Genomic DNA, 8,039 nt, shown 5'->3' on the forward strand with positions numbered 1-8,039 from the left:
ATTGTCAGAATGTTTCATTACAAATTGGACAGGTACATGTTTCATCCTTTTCAAGCTTTTGGTATATACAGTCTTTGCAAACTGAAACAATAAAATTTAGACATTGTCAGAACGACATAAAGTATCCATCAGATCCATCTCAATGACAATGATGATTCAACACATATAAGTCTGTAAGCAATAGAAATGTGCAAAATGGAAACTTTTAGATTACCAGTTTAACATTTATCAAGCCCTTCATTCAGTAATAGCACTAATCAGGGAAATATAACAGTAAGTAGGGTAGGTTCCCAAGGTGGTCCAATATACTAAGTTAGGTGCTAACATACACCTCATCATAACACTAGTTTTTAATAAATTATAAAATAACTCAAAGGAACAGAGAAATGCTGACTTCATTTTCCAGTCAAACAGAAAGGAAAGGTCAAGGACTCAATATTACCCTGTTATTGTCACAGTTGTCTTACTGACCACTTTCAAGCAAACTCCTAGATACAACATAGGGGCAGGATAATCGTATGATAGAGGGAGAGTGCAAGTTCCTGGGAACTCTTATCATTTAGTTTTTAAATGGAAGCAGTTTCTCATGAATCAGTTTGGATAACCAGGCTCTTTCATGTGATACAAAAGTGAAAATAGACACATACTTCATGTGTAAAAAGGTTTCAATGAAATGTTACCATAATCTCTGCAAAGGACATGTTAAATTAACCAAGGAACAAAATAGATACATGTAGGATGATCCTTCAGTGAATATTGAAATAAACAAGTTTGCAGGATCAGAGCCACTCTCCAATCTTAAACCAGGAAACAGTTAACGCTAAGTATATGCATAGAAATCAAGGATAGTGCTATCTCCTAAGATGTCATTAAATATAATGAGAAAGGGGGAAAAAATCATCATATGAACTGGAGTTACAGATTCTTACATGTGTGGAGGCAAACAGTGATGGTGGTTGCGTCTCTAAGGAGATTCAAACAGAGTGTGCAAGTTAAGCAATTTAAAAGTGGCGCCTTCTTCACTCTTGCAAACTGGTTTGCCATTTTAGAGATTGTCATTGTACCATGCAAAAATATACTGCACTTACTCTCACTGTTATCTTCAGCGTCTGACTTCTTTATGCAGTGTGAGAGGAGCTTTGAGTACTCTATTGAACCTCAAAATGCACAGACCTTAAGATATCCTGGCTCATCAGCAGCAAACAAATCCTGAAAGATAATACAATAGATCTTGTGACAACACGCACATGCATCAATCCATGTTAAAAGATACTCCGGAGACACCTAATGGATAGCCATGTATAAAATATAATTATATAGAAAAATAGGACTTTTTCACTTCAATGACTTCATAAGTGGAAACTTTCCTTTTATATTTTCTTATTTTTTTTGGCCCCTTCCACGGCCCTTGAAGCAAGCAAAGAAAATTCATCAGCTTTTTGAATTAGTATATACAATTTGTCTTCTCTGCCAAATGCAGTACGCCGAAATGGGAAATTCCCCCTCGCGCCAGTTCTTTTTAAGAGACGTCAGAAATTTCTCTAACATCGCAGGCAGTTACAATTGCATCCGCAAATCTAAAAAAACAATTAGTACGGTAATGCGCAAAGCAGGAAGTCGAGTCTTAATTCTTATCAGTGTAATGATTCGTTAAGCTTTTGTCTGAGCAGCTTCAACAGCATCGAAATTATCACCAAAAATGAAACTTTCACGCGGCAGGGAAAATGTAGGTCATTCACATCTTCAGAACATTATATCACTGTTAGAGGCTCAAGAACCTCTCCTGAATCCCAGGTAAGCGAGTTGAAGAGCTTCAAGAAAACTAGAAAGGGCAAACTATTTACAACTGTTTTCCTCAACGATAAAGAAGAGTTAAGTTGAATTCGGTGATACTGAAGATGAGGCCCCATTGGGTGCAAAATAGCGACAAGATTTCAACCCAAAAAAGCGAAAAATTACTGATTTCAAAGCTGCTGAAACCCATGCACCCTGAGGAAACCTGAAAATCCGAACAGAATCGCATCAAAGGCGTGGAACCAAGAATTAACTGAAAAGCCACGGAATCGAGATCAAGCAGTCGCCGAGCCAAAGAAAATTCGGAAATCGTCTGAAAATAGATCTAATTCCAGGCGAAAGAAGGTGACGACTTTCAACCTCGCAAGTCGAACGTTGTATTTGGAGTATTATAATTGGAGAACATAAACGTGGACCCGAGAGAATGAAAACAGATACATTTGAAGTAGGATTACCGTAGGCTGCGGGAGGAGCAGAACGTCGATCGGTGTAAGCTTCATGTCCATGCAAGGGACGCCAAGGTAAGATGCAGATTGCGAGACAGGCAAACAGAAACAGAGGAAGCTCTGCATGGAGAGGCAGAGCGAGGGTTTTACCTGCTCTTTTCTTCGTGAGCGGCCGTGAATTTCTAGCAGAGATAGTGAGCAAGTGAAGAATAAGAGGGTAACGGATGGAGCAAAGGGAAGAGGCGTTCTTTCTCTCACATAATACGAGGATCCATGCGGCCAACGGAAGAGGCGGCGACGAGAAGAAAAGTAGTTGTCTTTTTCTTTTATTTTTTGTGCTAATTCAAGATTTTTATAGAATAATTAAATAAGAAATATTTAGATAAAAAATAGACATCGGCTCAGCTGGACGCAACAAGGCCCATCACATTCTGGCCCGCGGCTAACCTCATCCCCACGAGTTGCGCATCCTTAGTGAGTGGCTCGAGTGTCGCAGTTGGCTGCCACGTCAAAGCAAGACGAGATGCGGTGATGCATGTTTAGTTCATTCACGTGAGCTTTGGCTAGTTTTGTTCGGCGAAGACGATAAATAGTCAGACGCGTTTTGCGCAACTCGAACCAACCTAAACTAACCCAAACCAACTCGAACCCGGGTTGATAAGCATCCTTGATACAGATCCGAGTTCCTAGAACCGGGAACCGCTAATGCAAGCGTTGCAACTTGCAGCGTCCGACTTTGACGTGAGGCCAGTTGCGCACGAGACAGCTCATAGACATGATGTCATTTCGCGGCGCAGTTTCCTAGATATTTGAATTTTTAATAAATAAAAGTAGCAATTTAACGCTTGGGATTTTTTAGTGATTCGTGGAGGGAATAGAGGATTCTGGCCGGTCGGCAACCTTTTGAAGGAATCTTAATATATTAATTTATATTAATTTATATTAATATCTTAATTAATAAAAAGCTATATTATATTACTTAATAATTATAGTTTATTATAAATTAATACAATAATTAAGTGTGACTAGAATAAATTATTAAAAAATAAAATAAAATAAAAAATAACATAAGCGAATATAATAAATTAATTAATTATTTTTTAATAACATAATATATGTTTTGACATTAAAAACCACTAATTTAATACAATAAAAAATATATAAATTTAATAAAATAAAAAATATATATAATAAATATATATATATATTTTTATCAATAACATAATATATTTTTTTATCTATTATTAATTAATAATATATTGTCACCAAATTTAAAACTATTGGTTTAATTAATTATAGCAATGGGATAATTAAACCAAAATAATTTATCAAATATTTATTTTAATAATATTTTAATTATGACTATTAAATCACTAATTTCATATAGTAATTATAAAAAAATATATTATTATTTATAAATAAACTATATAAATTATTATTTTTATGACGATGGTTTAATTTTTCCTAACTTAGGAAAAATTAAACCATCATCTTCCTCACGAGGCGTGTCATCTGCCTCAGCGGCGGGAAACTACGGTGGGCTAGTAGGCAACGGCGATAGAGGCAGCACTCTAACGGTACGTCAAGAGGGAGAAGAGAGGGAGGCCGAGAGAGAAACGAAACCGAGAGGTCGAGAGGCTCTGTGACAGAGGTTCGGCCTCTAATGAACAAAGTAATGCAGGAGTAATTCATTTCACTTCATTTTGGACTACCCCCCTAAGGGAAGGTAACCTTTGAGGGAATCTTTTCTATTATGCTAGAAAAAAAAATTAAATATAACCTTCTTAAACTTGGATTTTGTTTTTCAAATATGACCTTTTTGCCAGATATTGTCATAGTTCTTAGTGTGAATAAATTATAATAAAAATAAAAATAAATTTATTAGAAATGGTTTTGGCTAGGAAAACCGATCATCTAGGAAAAAGGGAAAGTGAAACTAAAAGTGATGTGTGCAAAAATATATTTATTTGCGTTAGTATACTCTAAAAAGTATAGTGGAATGTGTTTTTTTATATTTGTGTAACCTTTTGGAAAACCCTAAGCAATCATAAGTAAAATAGAGTTGTGATGAGATAAGTAGGAGAAAAGAGATGGATACTCGTACAATTGTTAGCTACTTCGAGTTTCATAGTAAGTTTAAGTTAGACAAATAATTCTTTTCCCAAAATTACATGAAAAAATTGATTTTAAATAGTTAAACTTTTTTAGTTACATTTTTCTTCAAATATTTAATTTAATAAAATAAATTAAAAATAATGAAATATGAAAAAATATATATAATATATTAAAATAAGGGTTAAATTGATATAAATTATATTCTATTATAAATAATATAAATTAATAATTAATAGTTGACTCCATAGCTACATTATTTACTTAAAATAATTAATTTAATATAAATAATATAAATACTTAAAATGTTGAATATATAATATTTTAAAATAAGGGTTAAATTGTTGACCAAGCATTGAATCCCATTTTGATTTTAATGATAACAAAACTTAATTGATGTAACATTAAATTCTAGCATTTTAAATGCAATTACTTGAAGAGACACAAAAGTCGAGGTTTATGCAAAGAACCAACAAAAGCTTCTCAAATACCTCGAGCTACACAACCGTGTCAAAGTGATCTTTAAGAAGCATCGTAAAAAAAAAACAAAGAATTAAAGACTAGAATTTAGGAACTCTTAGAAAATTGTAAAACTAGGTCTATATAATAGGGTAGCTTCAAACTTTAAAATCTGAGGCCCAATAAAATTTTTTGGAGTTTTAGTACAAATTGCAAAACCTACATGTTTTACCAATGCATACATATATTTTAAATGTGTTAGAATCGCTTAGGATAATTTTAATCGTGCTTTAAAAACATACTTTAAAATCTGGCACTGGATTGATCGATCAACCAGAACGTGCATAGGCCAAAAATATAAAGCATGATCGATCAATCAACAAATAATGGATAAACAGTGTTATAAAGCATGATTGATCATTCTATGTGGATTGATCAATCAATTATGTCCAACCAATCAAAAATTAAGAAAATTAATCGATCAACCACTTAATATTTATCAATCATATAAAAGTTTGTCAACCATGGACATAAAACATGATCAATCGTAGGAACATCATTGATCGATCATACTTGCAATGCATTGCCAAATCATAGTTTTGATTGATAGATCACTTCTTGCACATTGATCGATCAACTTAACTTATCATACCCAAATGAAGGACATTAATCGATCATACCATCGATCAATGACATGTCAACTTTTTGCAAATGTGAAAAAAAGGGTTTAGTTTGGCTCTGGGAACTTATAAATACCCTACCAAACGTTGTTTTAAAAAGTTAATGAGCAATTATTGACATACCCACAACATTAAATATTCTTAATATTGAAACTCCTTTCCTAAGTAGATTTTTTAGAAAGAAAGGGCTTTCATTGCAAATCCATTAATTTCTTCTCAAATCATACCTCTTGCATTCAATTAATCAAGCCCCACACTCACTCATAGTGTTTCAAAGTTGGAGGCTTGGCCAAATTGAAAGGAGAATTTGTCTCTCGAAATATTAAGGGTGCAAACTTCTTTTTTTTTGTAATATTTTTATTTTATTTGAAAGGTTAATTTAGAACCTTCGATCAAGATTGAACAACTTGCTAGAGCTAGAATCTATCTCAATCTCAAATAAAATTATTTGTAATTGCGTATTTGTACATACACGTGGCTTAAAAGTAAATCAAAATCACTTTTGTATAATTCCAAGTTAATAGAGCTCGTATTAGTGAAATTTCCCAAACAAGAGTCATTGGGCAGTGAATACCAATCGGAGAACATCGATAACAAAAAATTTGGTCTTTTTTGTTGGCTACTTATTTAGACAAATAAAATTGTTCCAAATATTACATAAATAAATTTGACTTTAAATAATTAATAAAAAATATAATTTTGTAGTTACATTTTTACTTAAAATAATCAATTTCTAAAAAAAATAAAAATATTTAACCAAATAAAAAAATATTATTTATGTAAGTATCTTATGTATCAATAAATACTTTAAATAAATTTAGTAAAATAGAAAATTATTATATTTAAAATAAAAATAAATAAGATTTTAAAAAAGGGATATGACAATATCCTCCCTGCAGTCTCCCTCTGGTTAAAGGGAGACGAGAAGGGAGAGAGGGGCAGGCCCTTCCCCTCTCACCCTCATCTTCTTACTTTGCATGGTATCCAAATGCAATGACAAGAGAGGAAAGGCCTCTCCCTTGCCCCATTCTCTTGTCATCAAAGAAGTTGAGAGCATACGAATGCTAATAACCAAAATGAAAAAAAAATGGCACCTAAAAACATAAGATTGGTAGATTGACTAGTGGCATATGAATGTCTACAAATATTTGAATGCCCAAAAGCATCCAAATGCCCAATATAGCAAAGAAGCACTCCATGTCCAAATGTGAGGGGAGACAAGTAGGCAACACTCAATGCCAAAAGCAAAGATTTGAGACAAAATCCCATCATTAAAATACTCACTAACATTCGAATACCAAAGCACAAACACAAGTATGTAGAAGAACTAGTTACATTCGAAAACCCAACATCATTTAAATGCCCAAGCAAAGAGAAGAAGAAACATCATTCAAATGTCACCCTCCATTCGAATGGTGAACTTTCAAGCTTCAATAGGCTAGGATACATCTCTAAATTTTGTATCTTTCATTATGTTCAACAACTTAAGTGACAAATCTTAAGTCTTTTTTCATGAATTCTATTAAATTTTTCTTTGAGTTTTGCATACGGAGAAAACGTCTCTTTTCAATAAAATTCATGTTTTCTTTTTTGAGTTTTTAATGTCGAAACTTCTCCTATTTAATATTTTTCCATTTTAATCGAGTACTAGAATAGTTACTAAAGTGCCTTAGACCACTATTTTGGGTACTTCGAGGTTGAAGGTAAGTCCAAATCTCTGTCACCCCCCTTCCACTCCTCTTTTACCCCTTTATCATATTCCTCCCCTTTTGATTTTCGAAAGGAGATACCTTAGTTTTTTGTACTTGTTCTTTGGTTGGATTTAAAATTTTGAAATTTTTGTATCTGGTAAGTTTGAAATTGAGTTGCTCTGTCTCATTTTTCCATCTCTCTTGTTGATTTTCCTATTTTTGGATTTGAGTTTTAACTTGAACTAAAGTGTGCTAGTTCAGATTTGAAACCATTAGAGTTTTGAAATTGTGTTTCATTCGATTTGTGGTGTTTCGAGCTTTGGATTTATGAGTTGATAATTCTATTTTGGATTAAAACTTACCCGTTCTTAAATTTCGTATTTCGGATTTGATTTAGTACGAAAAGAAGCACAAATTGGATTAAGCATATGAAATTGACGTTTCAATTCTAATTTAGGGTAAATGAGTTATGTAATTTTATGTTTGTCTCGATTTAAGCTTGATTAGAGGTAGATTAAGTTTATAATTTCGAAATTGATGTTCTTAAATTGGTATAGGGTTGAAATTAGTTCTAAAATGTCATGTTTCATTTGATTTAATATGATTAGAATAGGTTCGGTTTAAACAAAATCTGAAATTGAAAATCCTGAGTTGGATTAGGGGGAAATTGGGGTATGAAATGTCATATTATGTTTGATTTAAATATGATTAGATGGTCAAAGCTTAGGAAGGTAAGTCCCACCCTCAATTCAATTCATTGAGAAAACCTTTTGTAGTTGCTTACTAATAAGCCTTTGTGGTTGTAGGTTGCAGACCATTTGGATTTGGCATTTAATATAAAAAATAAAAAAATAATT

The 8,039-nt window shown here is 32.8% G+C and overlaps 1 long non-coding RNA gene across 1 annotated transcript; it reads right to left on the minus strand.

The window, feature by feature from the left end:
- Positions 1-15: 15 nt before the first annotated feature.
- Positions 16-2,510, minus strand: LOC137958361 (uncharacterized). Its single transcript, XR_011113974.1, has 3 exons — positions 2,250-2,510; positions 930-1,209; positions 16-81 (listed from the first exon to the last, which is right to left on the minus strand). It is a non-coding gene; the product is annotated as an uncharacterized lncRNA (long non-coding RNA).
- Between the last annotated feature and the right edge of the window lie 5,529 nt (positions 2,511-8,039).

The sequence above is a fragment of the Aristolochia californica genome, unplaced genomic scaffold (genome assembly GCF_029961685.1).
Source record: "Aristolochia californica isolate CCGP_79_NKW_82.1479 unplaced genomic scaffold, dmAriCali1.0.hap1 SCAF_3, whole genome shotgun sequence".
Taxonomy (NCBI): domain Eukaryota; kingdom Viridiplantae; phylum Streptophyta; class Magnoliopsida; order Piperales; family Aristolochiaceae; genus Aristolochia; species Aristolochia californica.